General features: G+C 40.2%; 1 pseudogene; it reads right to left on the bottom strand.

Annotated features, from left to right (window-relative positions):
- Nucleotides 1-277: 277 nt before the first annotated feature.
- Nucleotides 278-24,454, bottom strand: part of LOC140517584 (trafficking protein particle complex subunit 3 pseudogene) — a 36,837-nt pseudogene continuing 12,660 nt past the window's right edge.

Genomic DNA, 24,454 nt, shown 5'->3' with positions numbered 1-24,454 from the left:
ACAGTGAAATTTTTAAAGATGAGCCTGTGGAGTTAATTGGATCTATCAAATCAAATTAATTAAGCATTATGTGCCAGGCACTGTTAGTAAACTTGAGGTACCCCCCCCAAAAAAGGTAAAAACAAATTTTTAAAAAAATATCACAAATCTTTTATTAGAAGGGAATATGGAAACAAAATTAGAAGAATATATAACATCTTTAAAAAGTCACTGAGTTCTCTAAGGTGGGAACACTTTGACCTTACAAGTGCAGGGGAGGGTTGAGAATTAGCAAATGCCCTAGCTGGTCATCTCCATTGCCCCCAGAATGATTGTTCTTCTCTATTTGGGATTTCAATCCACTTGATGAGCCTCATCCTGATTTCTGTCACCCCATCTCATTTCAGCATGTCTTGAGCAAACTTCACACCCACCGCCCTCTGGCCCATCTCCAGGGCTCCCCTCAGCACCCCACTCAAAAGAGGAATAAATGAAGAATGAGTGGTTTTCAGGAAGCTCCACAAAATCAACCATGGGGTTGTTTTCCAACATCAGAGAGAATTTGTCACTAGCAAGGCTCCAAATGGCAATGCCCAGGTACATTTTAAATGTGGTTGTGGCAATGAAATCACTGTTTTCCAAATCAGGGCACCTGCCAACCTTTGACCAAGCCAGGAGATCTTTAATCAATCAGACACCAATATCAGAGATGATTTTGTCCAGTTGTTTGTTCATGTCTTCATCATTTTCATAGTCCTTGCAAAGCTGAGTGACCAGAGCTAGATCACAGCAAAAAGCTGAAAACACATTTTCTTGCTCTCAGTGCCTCAGTTTGGTTGGCTTGCCTCAGTTTGGTTGGATTGCCTCAATATGGTGCAGCTGCTCCCTGCTTCAGAACTATTCCCTCTTGCCTCTATCCCTTATCCTTTCCCTCCCCCTACCTCCCAATCCTGCTGTGGCTCAACATCAGCTCCACAGCCTGAAACTTAAAAAAAAAAAAACAATATAACTCAATTAAAGAAATTATTAAATGCCTCATGTGCAAGGCACTATACTCAACAACAGGAACGCACTGGACAACACCAAATCTCTACCCTTGAGTTTACATTCTACTACTGGGAAAAGGAGAGATACAAACAACATGAATACAGATAAGTAAATACAAAATATTTACAAATGAATTAATTTGGAGTCTAGCAACTGGGAAGATGAGGAAAAGACTTATATAAGATGTTGCATGTGAGCTGAGCCTTTAAGAGAATTAAGGATTCTAAGAGGCAAAGGTGAGGAGGATGAACATCCCAAGCAGAAGGATAAGGCATAGAAGCAGGAAATGTAACACCCTGTACTGGTAACAGCAAATAGACCAGTTGGGAATGAGACATAAAAGTACATAAAAAGGAATGGGATATACACATGAAAAAAAAGGGGGACCTGGAGTCAGAGTACAGAGGTTTACATGCCAAACAAAAGAGTTTGTATTTTCTCCTGTTCTAGAATATTCTGTGATCTCATACACAAAGACTACAGAACACCAGAATTAAATAAAATATATCCTCTGAGTTTATTCTTTAAAAAAAACCAAAATGTAAGGAGTTCAAATTTTAATGGAATAAACAACGTATAACTAGATACATATAAAATATATGCAAAGTTGATGGGAAGTAATCTCAGAATGGAAAGCTTCCTGTAGAATATGAGATTTGAGTTGACACAAGGGAAGGCAGAAAGACTAAGAAGTGAAGGAGTGTTTCTTCTTGGCACAGAGAGGGTGGCCAACACAAAAGCACTAAGTCTAGAAAAGGGAACAGCAAACACCTGCATCCATAGACTGTGGAGGAGAGGAGAATAAAGTGTAAAAAAACCTGGAAAGGAAGCACAGAGTGTAGCCCAGCACAGGCCGCACTGCTCAGCAGGGACAGGACCCAGTATAGGCTTCAGGGAGCCTCTGGCAGCAGCAGTTCCCAGATTGCTCAACCCACAAATGCCACAGACAGTTTCAAATATCACTGGGAGGGCTCCTTCACCAAGGAGAGGGGAGCACGATCTGGACCACCAGCAGCAGCCACTGCAGTGGCAGTTTCCATTTTTGGAGCCCTCTGCCTAGAGCCCCTGGGGGAATTGAGCTGCTGATCTGAATCTCAGCCCTGAGCTCAGCCCTGAGGTGAGGAGGAACGCTGGTATGGTGGAGCTGGAGGAGATTGTGGTGAGGGAATTCTAATTGCAGATTCTGGGCAGAAAAGTTTTTGGTTATTCCCAAATCAGTGTGCAGACCAGGAGAGGAGTAAACTCCTCTCCCTTGATTGTTCCACCTTGGAGGAACTGAGAACTTACAGGTCCCCAGCATATACCCTCCCCTTGACAAAGAACTCAAAAGTCAAGTAACTGACTGGGAAAATGCCCTAAAAAGGGAAAAAGAATAAGACAATAGAAGGCTACTTTCTTGATGAGCAGGTATTTTCTTCTGTTCTTTCAGAAGAGGAAGAACAATTTAGGTCTTCAGAGGAAGACCTAAAAGTCAAGGCTTCTGCATGCAAAACCTCCAAAATAAATATGCAGTGGTCTCAGGTCATGGAAAAACTCAAAAAGGATTTTGAAAATCAAGTGAGAGAGGTGGAGGAAAAATTGGGAAGAGAAATGAGAGTGATGCAAGAAAATCATGAAAAGCAAGTCAACAGTTTGCTAAAGGAGACTCAAAAAATACTGAAGAAATTAATACCTTAAAAATAGACTAACCCAAATGGCAAAAGAGGCCCAAAAAGCCAATGAGGAGAAGAATGCTTTAAAGACCAGGACTAGCCAAATAGAAAAGGAGGAGCTCACTGAAGAAAATAGTTCTTTAAAAAATTAGAATAGAGCAGAGGGAAGCTAATGTCTTTATGAGAAACCAAGAAATTACAAAACAAAACCAAAAGAATGAAAAAATGGAAGACAATGTGAAATATCTCATTGGAAAAACAACTGACCTAGAAATTAGATCCAGGAGAGACAATTTAAAAATTATAGGACTACCTGAAAAACATGATGAAAAAAAGAGCCTAGACATTATCTTTCCTGAAATTATCAAGAAAAGCTGCCCTGATATTCTAGAGCCAGAGGGAAAAATCAATATTGAAAGAATCCACCAATCACCTCCTGAAAGAGATCCAAAAAGAGAAACTCCTAAGAATATTGTAGCCAAATTCCAGAGTTCCCAGGTCAAGGAGAAAATATTGCAAGCAGCTAGAAAGAAACAATTTGAGTATTGTAGAAATACAATCAGGATAACACAGGATCTGGCAGCTTCTACAGTAAGGGATTGAAGGACTTGGAATAGGATATTCCAGAAGTCAAGGGAACTAGGATTAAAACCAAGAATCACCTACCCAGCAAAACTGAGTATAATACTTCAGGGGAAAAAATGGTCATTCAATGATATAGAGGACTCTCAAGCATACTTGATGAAAAGACCAGAACTGAATAGAGAATTTGACTTTCAAACACAAGAATCAAGAGAAGCAAGAAAAGGCAAACAGGAAAGAGAAATCATAAAGAAGTTTCTGAAGTTGAACTGTTTACATTCCTACATGGAAAGATAATATTTGTAACTCTTGGACTTTTCTCAGTATTTGGGTAGTTGGAAGGATTATACACACACACTTAGACACACACACATATATATACATAGACAGAGAGTACAGGTTGAGTTGAATCAGAAGAGATGATATTCAAAAAAAATTAAATGAAGGGGTGAGAGAGGAAAATATTGGGAGGAGAAAGGGAGAAATGAAATGGGGCAGACTATCACTCATAAAAGAGATAAGAAAATTTTTTTTCAATGGAGGAGAAAAGGGAGGAAGTGAGAGGGGAAAAGTGAAGCGTACTCTCTTCACATATGGCATAAGGAGGGAGTAACATGCTCACTAAATTTGGTATGAAAATCTATCTTATACTACAGGAAAGTAGGGGAGAAGGGAACAAGTAAGGTGAGAGGGATAATAGAAGGGAGGGCAAATGGGAGAAGGGAATAATTAGAAGTAAATACTTATGGGGAGGGACAAGGTCAAAAGAGAGAATAGAAGAAATGGGGGGCAGGATAGAATGGAAGGAAATGTAGTTAGTCTTACAAAACATGACTATTATGAGGTATTTTGCAAAACCACACATATATAGCCTATATTGAATTTCTTGCCTTCTCTTTGGGGATGGGTGGGGAGGGAGGAAGGGAGAGAAGTTGGAATTCAAAGTATTAGGAATGAATGCTGAGAATTGTTTTTGCATACATCTGGGAAATAAGAAATATAGGTAATGGTGTATAGAACTCTATCTTGCCCTACAAGAAAAGAGAGAAGATGGGGATAAGGGAAAAAAGAGGTGTGATAGAGCATAGTGAGGGAAGGAGTATCAGAATGCAAGGTGTTATGGGGTGAGGGGAGGGGAGAGATGGGGAGAAAATTTGGAACTCAAAATTTTGTGGAAATGAATGCTGTAAACTAAAAATAAATAAATAAGCATTTTAAAAAAAAACCTGGAAAATTGGAGAAGGAGCAAGGTTAGGGACAGCTTTAAATGCCATGCAAATGACTATGTTTGATCCTAGAAGTAATAAGGAGTCCCTGGATTTTATTGAATGGGGGAAGGGTAGTGGTAGTGTGCCATGGTTCAACATGACCTGTATTTTACAAAAATCACCTTGGCAACTAAATGGAGGATGGATAAAAGTGGGGAGAAACGAGTCAGGGACAACAATTATAAGGCTTTTACAGTATGAGAGGTGATAAGGGAAAGAAGGTGACATATCATGAAGGAGAAAGAATAAAATTTGACAACAGATTGGATATATGACGTGAGAGCTGAAAAGGATTACACCAAGTCTGCAAACATGGGTGACTGAGAGAATGGTAGTGCCCTCCACGATAAATGGGAAGTTTCAAAGAAGGCAGGATTTAGGAAACAAGATAGAGTTCTGTCATGAATCTGTTGAGTTTAAGTTGCCTATGAGACATGATGCCCAAAAGACAGCTGATAATAAAAGACTAGCTCAGGCTCAGATTCAATCCAGCTCAGACTCTGTCTAGCTGAGATTATATCTGGCCCGCGTTACAAATGCTTAGGCTCCTTAAGAGGCAACCCAATTTGGCAAATCTTTAATAAACTTTGTTTTCTTTGACTTTAAAAAAAAAAAGTCTTTTTAAAGTTCTTCCATGAATTTTTTTGGGGGGGGGGGGCAAGTAGCCATTTGATATTATTCTTTGGAGTAGAAGAAGATTTCTTTGTTTCAGTGTCCTCCATTAAAGATAAGCCCATCTTTTCTATTCCCATAGTAACTCTCTGTGGTTGGATTCTTTCTACTTTACAAGTGCATTTTTTTATCGTAATAACTATATTGTAATAATAATTTTATTTCCCGGGGTATGGGGATGGTGCCTCTGTTCTCTGATTCTCTTCAGTTCTTCCCTCTGATCAAGACCTAGCCTCCTGTAAGTGACCACAGCCAGCTGAGTCCCTGACCCACTGCATCTGCACTCACTGGGGATGGTGGGCTGAGTCCTTCTTGCCCCTACTACTCTCCACAGCACAACTGGATCTGGCATTCCTTGTCAGCAGAGGTTCCCCAAATCTTCACCAGGTTGATGCCAGTTCTGCTTTAATCAGTACAAGTTACTGTCTAATAAGTGGTTTACCAGGGTTTACAGAATAACTGGTATCTATCAGCAAATATATTATTGAAACACTTAAAGCATTCAAAATACAAAATAATGTTGAGTCTCAAAAATCATGTGAGGTAGGTGGAGAATCAGCTGCAAGCATTCATAAAAATCTTACTATATGCCAGGTACTATGATATCTTGCTTCTTGTCATCCTAGATTGGACCTGACTAACTGAGAAATAAGTCTCAATTATGATAATGGGCAAAATCAAGGTTCTGTACCTGTGTCATTGTCTACAACCTCTTCGAATTCCAGCTTATGAGTTCTAAAGCTTTTTGAAAACAAGATACAGCTCTTTGAGAGAAGAAGTCACTTTCTACCACCATCCCTGATTGACAGATCCTGCTTCCATAACTAGATCCACTTAGCCATGATCCAGACAAGGATCCCTATGGAGTAGATGGTGACTATCTCTGCCATTCCTACTACCAACCACTGACCAACTGCTCCCCAAAGGCAGACAATGCTTAAGAACCCTGGGAATATTAGCAAACTTTAGGCCATCAGTCCTACTCCTTGCAGAACTCTCAACCATTGTTCAGGTAGCACAGTGGATGGGGAGCATTGCTGGGCTTGGAGTGAGGAAGATTCATCTTCAGATATTCAAAGCTGGCCTTGGACACTTACTAGCTATGCACCACTAGGCAAGTCACTTAACCCTGTTTATCTCAGTTTCTCCTCTGTAAAATGAGTGAGAGAAGGAAATGGCAAACCATTGTAATATCTTTGCCAAGAAAACCCCAAATGGGGTCATGAAGAGTTGGACATGACTGAAACTACTGAACAACAAAGAGTTGCATGCCCAATTCATTGATCTGCTCTTCATTTTATTAAGAATTTATTTTGGGTGCTATTCTATAACTGTTTGGAGGTGAATGTGGGAAAGTTCAGGCAATTTTCTGCTACTCTGCCATCTTAGATCCTGAAACTATTATCTCCATTTTACAAATGAGGAAACTGGGGAAGGCAGAGGTTAAGTGTCACATAGCCAGACATGTATGTGTATCATAAAAAAGTGTTTTCTTCCTTAAAGAAGAGACATATCCACCTGTTCCCTGAGAGACTCATACCTGATCATCTTCTACTTCTGAAGTCCATTCTTCTTTCATACTAGTCAAGATGGTAAGATGAACCAAAATGAAAGGCCAAAGCAAGGCTATTACTGTCTACTATGAGTCTAGAAGTACACAGTAGGCAAAAAAAGTTGTTTAGTATAATTGAATAATTCAAAAAATAAAATTCTTCTGCCTGAAAAAAAAAAAAGACTAGCTCAGTAGAGTGACTAACACTTGACAACAGTATAAATCTAGAAAGCATATCTGCATACGGATAATTAAGCCCATGAGAGTTGATGTAAAATCATGAATTAGTTAAGATTCCCAAGTCTCAGACTCTCTTCTAAGTTCTGTCCTGAAATTCCAGTTGCTGCTAAACCTGTATATCCTGCCAGCATACTCCACACATACTCAGCTAAACTCATCCCCCCAAAACAACAACTGCTTCTGACTTGGCTGTTTCTGTTGATGGTACCACTATCCTCCCAGTCAAATAGGCTTGAAATCTGAGTTATGTCTGACTCTTCCTTCTTTTCACCCCATACAGGATTCAAGCAGTCACCTAATTCTCCTTCACATTGTTTCGAAATCCTTCCCCTTCTCTCCATCCCTCCAGGTACTTGCTGCCCTTCCTCAGGTACTTAATCACCTACCGTATTATAATAGTTTCCTAAGAAGCATTTCCACTTCCTTTCTCTCTCTTCTCCTATCTGTGCTTCATATTCTGTCAGATTGATCCTCTTAAAGTAAGCTCTGTCAGAAGACCTGAGTTTAAATCCTAACTCAGATGCCTGCTAGCCTTGTGACCCTGGGCAAATCCCTTTACCTCTCTGAACCCCTGAATACAATGAAGATAATAATGCTTGTACAGTAATGCCTTCTTCATAATGCTGTTGCGAGGGAAAGTCTACATACACTTTAAATTATTATTTCTAGAATTATTTCTAAAAAATGAACCAAAGTAAGCTCTAATTTTGTCATTGCCCTACTCAAAATCCTTTAGGGGCAACCCATTTCTCCCAAGACAAAATTCTTCATTCTGCAGGTGGCTCTGGTATCCGAGGACTTCAGTTCAAATCCAGTGTAATACTTAGTACTGTGTGACTTTAGATCAGTCACTTAATACTAGGTCTCAGTTGCAAAGTGAGGAGTTTGGATTAAATGTACTATGAAGTCCCCACCATCTCTTAATCTGTGATCATATAATCAGATCAAAATTTACTTTTCCAGTCTCCTATTTCCCTTCATACACGCTAAATGCCCACCAAATTGACCAGCTCCTATATCTTTGCATTTGTTCTCCACCTAGACTGCTCTCTGTGGTCCACCCTCCATAACTGGTAATAAAAGTTTCATCTGGTTCACCTCTTCTTACAAAAGGGGGAGACTGGGAGAGAGGGAAAGACTTGCCCAAAGTAAAACCACCCAGGTCCCATTACTATGAATCTAATGTTCTTTATATAATATTATGACTAGTATCAAATGACTCCGAAAGACTGACAAGATACATGAGATTGACTCTTAACCCTTCATGGTAGATATAGAGCAACTGAGTTGATGGCACCGAATGAAAACCCACGTGAATAACTCCTAGGGAATCACTGCAAAGGATTTCCTTCTGCTACATTAGCTTCCTTACCCCTGTTACAAAGATTATTATAGGAAGAATCATAAGCTTTCTTAAATTAAGGTGAAAAATTCTACATGAAGAGAGATCCTATCAAGAGTAGTGTGGGGATTCATGGTAAACAAACAGGTTCCCATTCCCATCAAATGGTCTGTAAACTTCAACACTTGTTCCCTCTATAGACAAACTGGCATTTCAAGTTCTAGTCAGATTCTAGGCCCTGGGCTGCCTTGGTTTTGGCTTCACCTCAGGGCCTTTCCTTACTAAGGAAGGGGAGTGTGATTGTGATTGTGAAAGCTAATAGCAAAGGTGCTGCTCTAATGGCTTTCGGAAAATCCACTAACCTCGCACTTTGGGAAGATTAAAGGAATTTAAGAAATAGAACACAGTGGTCAGATCAAGATAAGAGTAACCTCTTAGCAAGGCACCTGCCTGGCTGGCCTCTTTTGGGTCCCATGGAGCCTGCATAGAAGTGCTTTCAAAATACCCTGTTCAATCTCACTTGGGATTGAAAAGGTAGCAGGGAATGATGCACAAGCAGTTCAGTTAAGCAGACTTTAGTAAGTACCTACTATGTGCACGTGTTCTGGGGGAGGAGGGATGTGACATAAACATTAAATGCCAGTTAGTTTCTTGTCCTCATGGAATTTAGCATCTCTAACAAGCAACGCTACATGACAGGTGCAATAAAAAAGTACAAGACAAAATGTCATGTGACATCTGAAGAAGAATCAACAGGGGCATGAGGGAAGGCCTCCTGGCGGAGGTAACATTTAAGTTGGTCTTTAAAGGCAAAAGTAGGCAAAACGTTCCAGGCACAGAGAATAATGAGGTCACAGGAAATTACAACATTTAAGTTGTTGGGGGTGGGGGCTGAGGGTGGGGGCAGACAGCAAGGAGACTGGAAGTCCTCTTGTTTGCCTGGAGGTTACTTTGAGCATAGAGAAGTAAAACATGATAAGACTGGAAAGGAAGGATGGTTCCAGACTGTGAATATCTGGAATGCCAGGCAAGTAATTTTTTTTTTCAAAAAGAGAAGCAATTGCCAGCTTTATGGACAAGGAAAATTATCCTGGCACTTGTAAAGGATGGCAAGTAGAATGGCAGTGGGAAAACCCATTAGGAGGCTCTTTTAATAGTCCAGGTGAGTGATAAGGAAGACCTTTCCTGGAGTGGAAATAGGAAAGGAGGGTACCGATAGGAAGAGCTATTTCAGGGGTAGAATTGATAGGACATGGTAACTGAATGGATATGACTCCTCATCATCTCCAGGATTAAATATAAAATCTGACATTTGAAGTCCTTCATAACCTGCCTTTCTCCAGTGTTTTTACAGCTTACACCCTCCCCACTACTACACACTCTGTGAGCTAGTAACACTGGCCTCCTTGATGTTTCTGGAGTAAGACATCTCTTAACTCTGGGCATTTTCTCTGATTGTCCCCCATACCTGGAATGCTCTCCTTCCTAATCTGCCTCCTGGCTTTCCTATTTCCTTTTCAGATCCCTGCTAAAATCCTACCTTCTACAGGAAATCTTTCCTGAAAATGCTTAATTCTAATGCCTTTTCTTTTAGGTTATCCCCAATTTATCCTGTATAGGGTTTGTTTGTACACAGTTGTTTGCATTTTGTCTTCCTCATTAGACTCTAAGCTCCTTTAGAGCAAGGACTATCTATTATCTTTCTTTATATCCCCCATGCTTAACACAGTGCCTGGTATATATTTGCATACCATCATATATTGTATAAATATATATTTATAAATATTAATATATTAAATAAATATATTAGATATAGAAATACAATATAAATAATATTATGTAAATATATATTTATAAATATATATGGCATAAATCTTTATTGACTGACTGAGGGAAGGAGGAATCAAATGCCAATTTTTCAAATATGGGTGACAGTGACTAGTGGTGCCACTGTTAGAAACCACAAAGTCAGAGGTAAGAACAGATTTAGGGATGATAAGCTTTGTCCTGGTCATGCTGAGCTTGAAGTAATGGTAAGACATTCAGGTAGAGACATGGTAAGTTATTAGGGATTTGAGACATGCTTGGGAAGAGGTCATCTGAACTCTGAAACCAAGTCATACATAATAAGGTGGAAGGTGAAGTCACTTGAGTAAATGATCTTGCTAAAGGAGAGACTAAATACAAAAGGGTTAAGAAGAGACTTTGGAAGAATACACACTTTAAGGGACTAGAAATAGGATGAGGAACCCACAGAGATAAAGAGTAGACATGAGGTAGGAGAACCAGAAATAAGAAAAAAATCAAGCTTGCTTTCATTCCCTCATAATATGTAAGGCTTTCTCTCACCCATCTCATTGAATCACCATGCCAACCATTTGAGGGAGGCAGGACAGCAGCTTCTTTTTTTAGGGTTAGGAAAACTAAGATCCGTAGTAGAAGTGAATTGCTGAATAAAGGTCACACACTGCAAGTAATAAGCGGCAGTCAGTTCTGGACCAAAGGTCTTTTGACGCCAAGGCCAACGTTCTTTCTGCTGCTTTGCACTTCCTCTCCATGTAATAGCGTTTTTGCTAGCTGTTTATTAACAGTGGAGACCAAACACCTTGCCATTGGGAGAAAATTATTTATATTTTTAAATTCTAGTTTTCTAATCTGAAGAAGGCTGTAAACTGGGCATGAAACAATGACGTGGATGACATGACTGTATTGCTATAGCCATATCCCCAAACCAGGTCTGGTTCCCCAGAAAATCAGCTAGCTACTTCTGTCTTTAGGGTTCTAGGTGTATCCCTGAGGGACTGAAATTTTTACCACTGTCATACCTAAGCTCCCAAATTTTCCCCATCAATAACCAACTAACTTCTGTAAAAGGAATTTGCTATAAAGGTATAGCAAGTTATGAAACATTCCCTCCCCTAGAGTCTGGGGTGTGCCTTCCCATAAACATATTCTGAGTCAATGAGAGGAGTGGACACTGATTTAAAGAACAATGATAATGTAGCATATGTATAGAAAGTATGTGTTGAAAGGCTACCAAGATCAGAAGTCCTTATGCAGGGCATGGATGACATCAGCAATTGATGAATCACTCTGCTGCTTAGCTGCTCACCCCATCTGGTTCCTCACACAGCATGGCATCTCTGCTAGATGTCTACCAGGGCATGGCATTGCTGCTGGCCCCAGGCTCCTTCTCAACTGAGCCAGGCTGTTTTATTGCTCTTGGTACTCCGACCTCCACCACCCACCCCAACCCTTCCCTTCTGTTCATGTGGTGAGAAAGGCAAGATGTCAACTGTCATCCTGCATTTGTTTACAGAGCCCCAGCCAGGGTACCTGCATATAAATCCCATCACCTTATCAGGGAAACAAACAGAAAAGAGACATGGGGGCCACATGCTCACTGCTGCCACTGGTCAGGTGGGACCCAGAACTGGTGTCCTTCCGCCACCTAGCTCTTAGAAAGGCAGTTCATAGTAAGCCTGCCTCCTTAAATGCTGCAAAAGAAATGCTAGCTTTCCCTTGAATGACGAAGAAGTGGGTTCAAAATTCACCTTCTTGATTAACTACATTGATCAAATTAAATAATTACCAAAAATAATTATGTCACCCTTACCCCCCAGGGCATACATATACATGTCATCACCCCATTTTTGTGAGCGCTGCTTTAATGTTTGCAAATAATTTTTTCTGCTTTCCTTCCCTCCACCTTTGATTTCCTCATCACCCACAAGTGATAAAGAATTCTGAAATTCCTTCATCAAACTGTAACTCTCCCTATGACTCACTCATTCTAAAAGAATTCCTTATCTTTGCCATGACCTCCAATACCTCCACCCCTCAGTACATTCCTAGGCCATCACTATTACTCTGATTTCAATTTTCATCTCTCCCAGTCTTGATCCTTTGGGTAACCAGTCCAAATTTACACTGTCCTTTACTCTTGAATTTGTGTACCCTTGTGTTACTGCCACTGATACCTTACCAAGCACCAGCTCTGGCTCACCATCTGCCTACTGACAAGTTACTGAATGGTCCTGAAAGGTACACAACTGTGCTTGAGTATGTCTACTATAAATTTGTCTAAAATGGGATCTCAGTGCTGGAAAACAATTATTTTAATCTCATCCAATTGATTTTCTATTGAGCTTCCCACAGCAGTTTTTCTAAATATCTCTTCTCTCAAGCATCCCATACCAACTCGTCCACCCCCCACTCCCCATTCTTGTCAGAGAATCTCATCTCTTAATAGAGATCTGGTGCTCTCAGGTTCCTCTTCTTTCCTCCTCTTTATCTCAGAACTATTTGATATCATCTCCTCTTTTCTCTTAGCACTGGAGGAAGCCATACAACGTTGCTGACTGAGGCTATATAAATTTATGGTACCTGATAACATCTGGGTTCCCACTCCATCTACTCTTATTGAATCTCTTTTGTCATACTTTCACAACTGTTACGAGACTCCTCTCCTCAAGTCTCACACAGCACCCTCTCTCCTCATCCCCTCAACAGAGTACCTTAACTCATAGTTTGAGAAAATAAAAACCATTCCCAGTAGGTTTCCTTTCCTCCCTTATTCTACATGGCAAAACCCCTAGTCACCTAGGATCACTTCTTCACTCCAGTATAAGATGAGGAAGTAGTCCTTCCTTGGCCAAGGCCAATACATTCCCTCTTGTCTCCTCCACAAAATTTCTCTTAAATCATCCCTGTTCTAATTTTTAATTTCCCTTACCTGCTACCTAAAAACATATCCAAGTTTCTCCCACCTTTCAAAACAAGACAAAAGCTCTTTTTACTTGGTCTTATCCACCCTTCAGTTCAGTCAGCTTTTGTGTTAGCAGCAGACCCCCTGCCTTGTGAATCTCAACTGGAATAGAATCAGCACCAGGTGCTTTGCCATGTGAGAGGCACTTAATGGCATTCAAAACCTCTTCTTCATTTGGAAGTTCACTAGAGAGGCACTGACTTCAACCTGAGGTATCCAGTCAATGGCTTCAGCATTGATTACTGACAATCTGTTGAGGACACTATGGAAGTGTTCAGCCCGTCTCTCCAGGAGCATGTCCTTATCACTAATCAATGTCTGGCACCTCCTCAGACTCCTTTGCTTATTCATTATCCATATCCTTCCATTTAACTGAGAATGTACCCTGGAGTTCTACCAGATTTCTCTTTTCTATCTATACTCCCTGTCTCAAGGATCTCGTCATCTCCCTTGGGTTTTGTTTTCATGTCTATATAGATGACTCCCAGATCTACATATCCAATCCCACTCTCTAATGAGTTCCCTTCCCTCATCACCGACTATTAGATATTTTTAAATGGATTTCCATAGACATTTAAAACTCAGGATGGCCCGAAGCTTTGCCACCTGATCTCTCCACTCAGCACTTAATTATTTCTATTGATACTCCTATTTAACCAGTTTTGGAATCTGAAAATCATCCCTGACTCTTCCTATTCCCTTATCTCCCCTCCCCTATATCCAATCAGTAGCCACAACATGCCAATTCTACCTTCACAAAATCTCACATCCATCCTCTCTCACACAAGTCTCCACTCTAGTTTAAAACTTCATAATTTACCACCTGGACTATTGGAATAGCCTCCTAATTGTTCTCCCTCCATCTCATCTCTCCCCTCTCTAATCCTCCTTCCATTTCACTGCCAAACTGATGTCCTTAAAATACAGCTCTGGTCATGTCACTCCCTTGTTCATAATCTTGACTCTCCATTTTCTCTTACATGAAATCCAAAATTATTAGCATATCACTCAAAGCCATCCAACAATCTCCTTTCCACTTGCCTTTTGTAAAAGGTTCAGAACCTCAAGTCACAAAACAAGAATGATAGAGTCTTCTACAAAAATAGGGAAGTTTGGAAGAGGAGAAGTGGAGTTTGGGGGAGAACCCATGGGTTCTATGTCGAACATTTTAAGTTTGAGAATTGTCCTTTAAAAGATCCTCTTGGGAGCCATGCATTTATTTCCATAATATTACCATTGCTAATAACATTTCTGGACTTCTCTTTGGGAATTGTCTACAGAGATAAATGACTAGCCACACAAGAAAATCTTCTTCATTGCTTTATAGTCTTGTCTTATTTTTGTCCCTGACCTACATTCCCTAACCTGACATTTGGTCTTACATACCAGCCTTAGCTCCTAGGATAGACATAGGGATTATAGTAGTTAAAAATGGAAGAGATCTTAGAAATAATGTAGTTCAAAACCCTCATTTAACAGAGAAAAAAACTAAGTCTCATAGAGTTTGTGAATTGCCCAAGTGAATTTATCCTCTTCAGGTCATCCAGATGAAGAGGGATTAGACTTGTTCTGCTTGGTCCCAGAAGTCAGAACAAGAAGCAATTCGTGGAAGTTGTTGCTGTTGTTATGTTGGTGGTGGTGGTTTTTCAAGCTTTTTTAGTCATGTCTGACTCTTTGTGACCCCATGTAGGGTTTTATTGGCAAGGATACTGGAATGCTTTGTCATTTCCTTCTCTAGCATGGAAGTTACAGGGAGGTATTAATCAATTCCCTATAAGGGAAATCTTTCTATGAAATCAGAACTGTCCAGGAATTGGAAGACTTCCCTTGTTAAGTAGCTTTCTCTCACTGAACTTCAAGCGGAGATTGAATGATCATTTATATGATATGGTAAATATTTTATTAAGTGCTTACTCTGTATCAGGCACTGCGCAAAGTGCCGGGAGTACAAAGAAAAAAACAATCCTTGTCCTCAAGGAGCTTACAGTCTAATGGGGGAAAATAATATACAAAAGAAAGTTGAAAAGGGAGGTTAGAGGTGCCAGAGGGTACCTGGCAAGGGGGCATAATGAAGATGATGGTGAAATCAAAACCAAGTTGAACACCCGGTGGAAAATGAACAGATGGCTGAGATTTTGATTCCCCTATAAAGCTATGGGAGGCCTTTTTTGCTCTGTCCTCCAGCCCTCCAATCAGAGAGGCAAAAGCAACCAAGGTAAAAATAAGATTAACTATCAAAGCTGAAGGAATCTCCATGATGCTGAGTTCCCTGCTGATGGATTTATCTAGTGGTGAGTTTATCCTGAACAGGGCATGATGAAGATGTTGATAGACTTGAAACCAAGCAGAGCATCTGGTGCAAATGAGTACTGAGTAACAATTATTGGGACTACTCAGGAAAGGGATTCCTGGAGCATGTTCTGGGAAGGATCCTTGCTCAAATTCAAGTACAGAAGCCTCTGAAGTCTCTTTCAGTCATGAGTATCTGTGATTTTATGATGAAGGCTACAGCCCTGCGTGTCTCACTGGGAGGGGAGAGGCGGGGAAATATGTGTATTCAGTGACTTAGTCAAAGACAAAATAAGTGAAGTTACAGGGAGAAATCTGGCTACAGATCATGTAGGGGAGGTGAGGAGGCCATTGGCTACATAAAAATAAAACCAAATCTCTAAGGATACAGAATTGCTACCACTGTAGCAAAAGTGTATTTTTGTACACTTTTGAAGTGTATTCTGTTGAAGACTGCTGAAGATTGTACTGAACGTGCTCAAAGGGATATAATGTAGCTTCTAAAGCAAAGCCACAAGGTCTCCAGAAAAGTGAAAGAAGCTTCCTACCCCCCTCTATGCTGACTGAAATCTTAATCATCCTGCCTGACTATGTGTTGTAATAGAAGAAGGGTGAATGGAAGAGCATAAGCATATATTCATATGTGTATGCATGTATATGTATATGTATGTGTATGTATATATGTGTATGTGTATATACATACTTTAAATTTTTATTTGTTTATTTATATGAGCAGTGTCTGCTATGTGCCAGGCACTGTGCTAAGTGTTTTTATAACTATTATCTTATGAAATTTGTCAGGAAAAACTTATGTTCAAACCCTGACTCTGTCACTTACTAGCTATATGACCCTGAGAAAGTTATTTTTACATCTCTGACCCTTAGTTTCCTCATTTGTTAGGGAAAAAAATATGGTGGGTGTGAGGAAAGTATTTTGTAAACCTGTAAACATAATAGAAATATTAACTCCTATCAATGCTCATTTAAAAAAACATTGCTATTTTTAGTTTTCAGCATTCACTTTTATAAGATTTTGAGTCCTAAATTTTCTCCCGCCCTCCCTTTTCCCCTCCCCAAGATAGTATGCATTCTGATATAGGGTATACATGTACAATCATATTAAACATTATTAATGCCCATTTTAAATAGCCTTTTCTATATAAATCCCACATTCAAGATGAAATTCTCTCTCCCTGATTTTAACCCCCATAGAATTTTACCTGTTCCTGTTGCTTGACTTATATACATTCTGGTTTGTATAACTGCAGGCATTTGAGGACAGGTACTAGGTCTTATTCAAAGAATTAGAGAACCATAGATATGTAGAACTGGAAGGAACCATACAATAACCAAATATATATTGTCAGGGCTGGAAGGGACCTTAGAGTCACAGACCAATTAGAACTAGAAAGGTCCTTAGAACATAAAATTCCAGAGTTGAATGAAAACTAAAAAAAAGAACATAGAATGTTAGAGCTTCAAAATTCCTCCCTACTTTGAATTTCATGAGTTTACATTTGAACTTCAAATGCTAGATTATTTTTTAACTTGATCAGTCAGCATAAGGAAAAATCATGGATAACTGAGTCCTCAAATAGTACTTCTTGAATATGAAGAAGAAGAAAAATGTTCTTTGGCTGTAAAATAATCTGGCAAGCAGCTCCACCTCTAAAATGGGGGGGGGGGAGGGAATCATAACATACTTAGGCACATCTCTGTTGCTGGTATGAAACATGTACACATGCAATCTGCCTTTCCTGACTTAAAAATATTTAGCAAAAATGTCAACTAAGGATTACTCACTGAAGTAGTGATGCTATTGTAAAAACAGATATTTCTTAAACAAAGGAATTAATTTTCATCAATCATTTATTTTATCTAATATATACTAGAGAATGAGCTTACATTTTTAAGGGGAAATGTACACATATGTACATCTGTATGTGTATCTATCTCTGTCTATGTACGTATGTACAAATATGGACAGAACAAATAAAAGGAGAATAAATGCTAGTTTGCTAGTGAGGGCAATAATTATTGGAGGTATTAGGGCAAGCTTCTTGTAGAAGGTGGTGATTGAGCTGCATCTCAAAGGATGAGAGGTATTTCTCTGAGGTGGAGGGGAGAAGGGAGTGTACTTCAGGTATGTGAAATAACCAGTGCAAAGGCACAGAGATGGATGTTGTGTGTAAGAAACAGAAGGGGGGGAAGCTGGTTTTATTTCAAAAGCTGATGGGGGCAGGGGAGTGGTATAATATGCAATGAGGCCAAACTTCAAGCCCCAGTCAAGCTTCTTTAGCATCTCTTTAAAATGAATTAGCAATTATTTTAACATCTGGAGCAATCCCTCCCCAACCTACACATAAATTCTGCCAAACAAGAATATTCTAGATTTAAAGTGCTCTGTAGAATTACATCCACTCAAACATAGCTCATGAGCTCCTACCAATAAGTTTACATTTCTTTTTTATTTCCATTTTTTAAAGTGTGAATTAAATTTGGCAAAATAGCAACATTTCTTCACTTTTCTCTACTAACACATCCACCATCCAGTTCAGGACTTTATCACCTCTCAGTTAGACCTTATAAATGTACTCTTCCCCCCATGCCCAATTAATAATATTTTATTTTTCCAATTACATATAAAGATAGTTTTCAGCATTCACTTTTATAAGTTTTTTCTCCTTTTTTTCTCCCTCCCTTCCCTCTCCCCTTCCCAAGATGGCAAATAATCTGATATAGGCTAATATGTTTACTTTTCTAGTAAGGCAGAAAATACCAGTCAAAGCAAAGTAATTTAATGAAATAGGATAGCAAGAAAAAGCAACAATTTCTATCCATAAGCCTGTGTACACTTTCCCATAGATGCATATACTAACAATGAAGAGAATTCCATGTGTAGGAAATATGTAGCCAGTGTGTACTCATAAAGAAGGACATATGTGGAGGAGAAATTCATACCTGCAATGCTTTAAGACTGCTGCTTATTATCTGGTGATGATATCACACTGCTTCAGCTGAGCTCTTTGCATCTCTCTCTCTCTCTCTCTCTCTCTCTCTCTCTCTCTCTCTCTCTCTCTCTCTCTCTCTCTCTCTCTCTGTATAAGAATGTCCAAACTGGGAGTTATCCTTTGCTGTTCCATGTGGCTGCTACTCCATGTTACTTTGCTGGTTCTCTGATATGTACAGATTGTTTCTAGGCATAGCTTCACTGAACATGAAGTTTTGCACCTTCTGCCTGCTTTAGCTTAGTTGTTTTGCCTATAAGAGCCTATTTCTCTAAGCCCTGGCTAAAATAAGTGTTTTCCCTCCAGAAGAAGGTTTCTAGGAGCTCTTTCTTTGGAAAAAACCAGTAGCATACCATCTATCCCAATCACTCAAGAAAAATACTGCAATTCTGCTTGTCTAATTTTTTTAAACTGTATTTTCTGGTCACCACAAGCTATGTCTCTATCAGAGGCCTCATTTTGACTTAGGGTCAGAAAGTCCAAGTAGCTCCCTGCTTAACTCCCAATTTATAAACTGTTTCTAGGCAGCACCCATTTAAAGACTATCCTCCCAGCAAACTACCAAGGGCTCCTAGGGTTCAGGGATTCCGCGGTTTCTCAACTCACAAATTTCTTGGTCTCCCATTCACATGAATAGATGGGGAAAAAGAGTCATAGAAAGGAAAGATAAGAATCCTAGTGTATTGGGTCATTATTCTCCTATCTAGCTTCACTTCTAGCCTTTCAAATGCTTATGTGACCCTGGAACCTTTGGGGTTTGAGCTTTTCTTATTCTGTTACATACAAGAAAAGTAACATGGTGGAGGAGACAGAACATTTGCCTTGGAGTTAGAAGAACCGATTCTAGTCCCAGTTAATGGTGTTTAGCAGCTGGTCAGCTCTCAACCTCTCTCAGCTTGTTTCCTTATCTATAAAATAAGAATAATAATAATAGGCTTTCTACCTCACATGACTACTGTAAGGAAATTATGTCATAAGCTGCTATAGAAATGAGAAGTATTTTATTAATATGTGGTCTCCAGGGATCCTAAAGTGTAAGCCTGCAAAAAAAGAGGGAAGAAATAATGAAGAGAAAAGGATGATAAATACATGTGATGGAGAGAGGTACAAAATGTCTCCCAGTTGTTTCAGGTACCTATGTTACTGGTAACTGTCTAGACTTCAGCAGGTCCAAGAGCAAGAAATAAACATGCTCAGATATAAAATTATTACCTGCAACTTATTTTAGTAAAAGGGTGGTCAAAATAATCACTCAACAAACATTTATTAAACAGCTACTAGTGCCAGAAACAGTACAAAAACATAACACTCCCTGCCCTAAAGGACTTGACATTCTATGACAGGAAACAATGAGTATGCATATAGGCAATTACACAGTTACATACAAGGTAAATACAAATTAATTTCCTATGGTGGATGGGGTAGGAATGAAAGGACAGTATGGAAATATTATCTTCAGGCAACAGGAAAAGCCTCATGTAGGAGACAGCACTTGAGTTAAATTTTAAAAAGGAGAAAGTAAGAAAGGAGTGCATTCCAGGCATGGGGAGGTGAGGGGTTGGGGTAGAGGGAGGACAGTCACTTATACAAAGGCACAAAAGGGGGGAAATGGGATGTTGTATGCAAGAAAGGACAAATAAGTTAATCTGACTGGACTACAGTGTGTGAAAAGGATAAAAATGTATATTTAGGTTTTACATTTAAGTATTAATTATAACTTAATTAATTAATTATAATTTATATTTATAATAAAGCCACACTGTGAAGGGTTTTGAATGCCAAATGGGTTTGCATATTATCCAGAAGCCTTGAGAATTTTCTGAGCAGGGGAATGATGTAATCAGACTGGTGCTTGGAGAGAAAAGGGACCTGAGACAGCAATCTTAATTAAAACAACAGGCTGCCTTCACACATATCATTGATCACATTCTTGAGAATGGTGATTTAACTTGAAACTATGTACATGAAATTGCTTTACTCTAGATACAATTAGGTTGGTATCCAACCAAAGGACTATACCACCCAACTTTTAAAAGATGTAGTACACAGAGGTCCTTCTACCATTAAATCGTATGATTTGATTATAACATTAAACAAAGAACATTAGGTGGGTCCAGAGGGTCTAGGTCATTTATCTTCTCCCTCTTCACTACAGAGTATCTCTCACCTCTCTCACCATATAAACAATGACTAGATTTGGCCCTGGGGGGATCTGGCCTTCTAGAGAGAAGCTCAAGTTTTCTTTCTTGTACTCTTTCTACCTGCATCCAAGATCTCCAGAGAAAATCACGTAAAGCTTATATTGGGATGTTGTCTGGAGTCTCCCCCAAAATGGGGCATACTCAATGGCTATATATCAGGTAAGGACAATTTATTTCCTCTATATAGAAGATATTCAGAAGTATGTAATAACAAAGACAATCAAACAGCAGCATATACGTATACCTACCATTACATTCGTCCAAGAAATAAATATTTTATTTTTTCTTTTTTTTCTTTTTTTTTTTAATTTATTTAACTTTTAATATTCATTTTCACAAAATTTTGGGTTCCACATTTTCTCCCCTTTTGTCCCCTCCCCCCACCCCAAAACACCAAGCGTTCTAATTGCCCCTGTCTGACAATCTGCCCTCCCTCCCTCCCCACCCCTTCCCTTTGGAAGGCAAGCAATTCAATATAGGCCAGATCTGTGTAGTTTTGCAAATGACTTCCACAATAGTAGTGTTGTGTAAGAACTAATTATATTTCCCTCCATCCTATCCTGTCCCCCATTACTTCTGTTCTCTCTTTTGATCCTGTCCCTCCCCATGAGTGTTGACCTCAAATTGCTCCCTCCTCCCCATGCCCTCCCTTCCATCATCCCCCCCACCCTGCTTATCCCCTTATCCCCCACTTTCCTGTATTGTAAGATAGGTTTTCATACCAAAATGAGTGTGCATTTTATTCCTTCCTTTAGTGGAATGTGATGAGAGTAAACTTCATGTTTTTCTCTCACCTCCCCTCTTTTTCCCTTCACTAAAAAGTCTTTTGCTTGCCTCTTTTATGAGAGATAATTTGCCCCATTCCATTTCTCCCTTTCTCCTCCCAATATATTTCTCTCTCACTGCTTGATTTCATTTTTTTTTTAAGATATGATCCCCTCCTCTTCAGTTCACTCTGTGCACTCTGTCTCTATGTGTGTACATGTGTGTGTGCATGTGTGTGTGTGTTATCTCACCCTGTACCCAGATGCTGAATAGTTTCAAGAGTTACAAATATTGTCTTTCCATGTAGGAATGTAAACAGTTCAACTTTTGTAAAGTCCCTTATGACTTCTCTTTGCTATTTACTTTTTCATGCTTCTCTTCATTCTTGTGTTTGAAAGTGAAATTTTCTTTTCAGCTCTGGTCGTTTCATCAAGAATGCTTGAAAGTCCTCTATTTCATTGAAAGACCAATTTTTCCCCTGAAGTATTATATTCAGTTTTGCTGGGTAGGTGATTCTTGGATTTAGTCCTAGTTCCTTTGACTTCTGGAATATCCTATTCCACGCCCTTAGATCCCTTAATGTGGAAGCTGCTAGATCTTGTGTTATCCTGATTGTATTTCCACGATACTTGAATTGTTTCTTTCTAGCTGCTTGCAATATTTTCTCCTTGATCTGGGAACTCTGGAATTTGGCCACAATGTTCCTAGGAGTTTCTCTTTTTGGATCTCTTACAGGCGGTGATCTGTGGATTCCTTGAATACTTATTTTGCCCTCTGGTTCTAGAATCTCAGGGCAGTTTTCCTTGATAATTTCATGAAAGATGATGTCTAGGCTCTTTTTTTGATCCTGGCTTTCAGGTAGGCCCATAATTTTTAAATTGTCTCTCCTGGATCTATTTTCCAGGTCAGTTGTTTTTCCAATGAGATATTTCACATTATCTTCCATTTTTTCATTCTTTTGGTTTTGTTTTGTGATTTCTTGGTTTCTCATAAAGTCATTAGCTTCCATCTGTTCCATTCTAATTTTGAAAGAATTATTTTCTTCAGTGAGCTTTTGAATCTCCTTTTCCATCTGGCTAATTCTGCTTTTGAAAGCATTCTTCTCCTCACTGGCTTCTTGAACCTCCTTTGCCAATTGAGTTAGCCTATTTTTCAGGGTGTTATTTTCTTCAGCATGTTTTTGGGTCTCCTTTAGCAGAGTGCTGATCTGTTGTTCAAACTTTGCTTGCAAGTCTTTTATTACTCTTCCCAATTTTTCCTCTACCTCTCTATCATGATTTTGAAAATTGTTTGGGCTCTTTAAGACCTTTTCCCAGAACTGATCCCATTGAGTGGGCTGGGATGTAGAAGCACTGACTTCCGTGTCTTCCCCTGATGGTGAGCACCGCTCTTCCTCATCAGAAGGGAGGGGAGGAGAAACCTGCTCACCAAGAAAGTAACCCTCAATAGTCTTGGTTTTTTTCCCTTTTCTGGGCATTCTCCCCAGCCAGTGACTTGAGCTCTGAATATTCTCCTCACACCCACCTCGCCTCCAGATCCTCCCAGCCCACGCTTGGGGTCTGAGAATCAAATGCTGCTTCCCAGCCTCAGTGCTTTGGGCGGGGGCAGGGCTGCTATTCAGTGTGAGATTAAGTTCAGGTGCTCAGGTAGGGGCAGGGCCGCCTCACAGGCTCAGTTCCCTCAGGGGGTTTATGCAGAGACCTTCAACAATGGATCCAGGCTCCTGCCTGCTTGAGGAGCCCTGGTCTGCTCCCGCCTCTGCTGTTGCCTCCCAAGGGGGCCTGAGTTATGGGGGCAACCCACTCCCCTCTTGACCCGCCAAAGAGACTCTCTCACCGACCCCTGTCACCTGTGGGTGGAGGGACCCGTGTGGCCGCTGGAGATTCCATCCCTGAAGCCCGCTCGGATCTTTTCCTCTCGGTGCCGCGGCTGCGGCAGGGCTGTACTCAGCTCCCAGTCCCGGTGCCCAGTCCATGGCGCGAAGGACCTTTTGTGAGAGGTTTGCAGGTCTCTCTGGAACAGAAATCTCCTTCGCTCCACTGTTCTGTGGCCTCTGGGTGCAGAATTCGCCATGAGTTACTTCTTTGTAGATATTCTATGGGTTGTGGGTTCGGAGCTATGTGTATGTGTGTATTTCTACTCCGCCATCTTGGCTCCGCCCCCAAAATAAATATTTTAAACACCAAAACAAGAGACATTTTGTGGGGGTCCTGAGTTGACATTTTACCTTCCCCTCACTTTTGTATTATCTAAACCTTTCTTTCTAGGTCTGTTTTCTGCTTTGATCAAAAGCTGAATTTATCCTCCTGTGGTCATCATCTCCAAGAAGTGCTAGAGTAGCTCTCAAGGGCTCCTCCTGAAGTAAATCTAGTACTCCTGAGGACCCCACAGCTCCTAAACATTTGAACTCATGAGATTGCTCCTGAAACCTGAAACATCCATCTCAGGGTCACTGCTTCCCTAGACTCAGAAAAGAAACACAAAATCAGATCAGGCAGTCAGGGACCCAAGGCCCAGACTCAGCTTGCCTATCTGAGTCCTTACTTCATCATGTATTTAGTCATAGCCACTGAGTTGCTGGGGTGGAGTAAAGGGCAAGCTTTCCCTCCTCCACTTCCCCAGGGATAGAGGCTTAAAGAATTCTGACACACTAAGCAACTGGGAAAAGAGTCAGAGGGTGGAGACTTTCATTTCCTTTAAGATCCACCGAGTGAGCTGCTCTTCCTAATTTAATAGTCAATCTTTGATGAACCCTTCCCCTCCCTTCAGTCTACTGAGGAACCACCCAGGATTTGCTGCATCATCCCAGAATGACAAGCCTTACAGAGTTGAGCCACATATTTCCTTGAAGTAGGCAGAGTGAAAACAACACTCCATGGGGTGTGCCCTACCCAGAACACATTAGGTGGGGGGAGAGACAGCATAGAGGTACTGTTTACCTCCTATTACTCTGTGAAAAGGATCTTAGAACACAGTAAGTCAGGCATAGGCATGCACTGCCTAGGTGTGTGGAGGGGGTGGGGTGGGGTATTCTTTTGAGCGAACTTTATTCAATCTAGCTTCTTTTCCCCTAAAGGAAGAGGAAGGGT

Source organism: Notamacropus eugenii, chromosome 1, assembly GCF_028372415.1.
Source record: "Notamacropus eugenii isolate mMacEug1 chromosome 1, mMacEug1.pri_v2, whole genome shotgun sequence".
NCBI lineage: Eukaryota > Metazoa > Chordata > Mammalia > Diprotodontia > Macropodidae > Notamacropus > Notamacropus eugenii.
The sequence above is the reverse complement of the archived record's forward strand: the minus strand, read 5'-3'. Positions and strand labels throughout refer to the sequence as shown.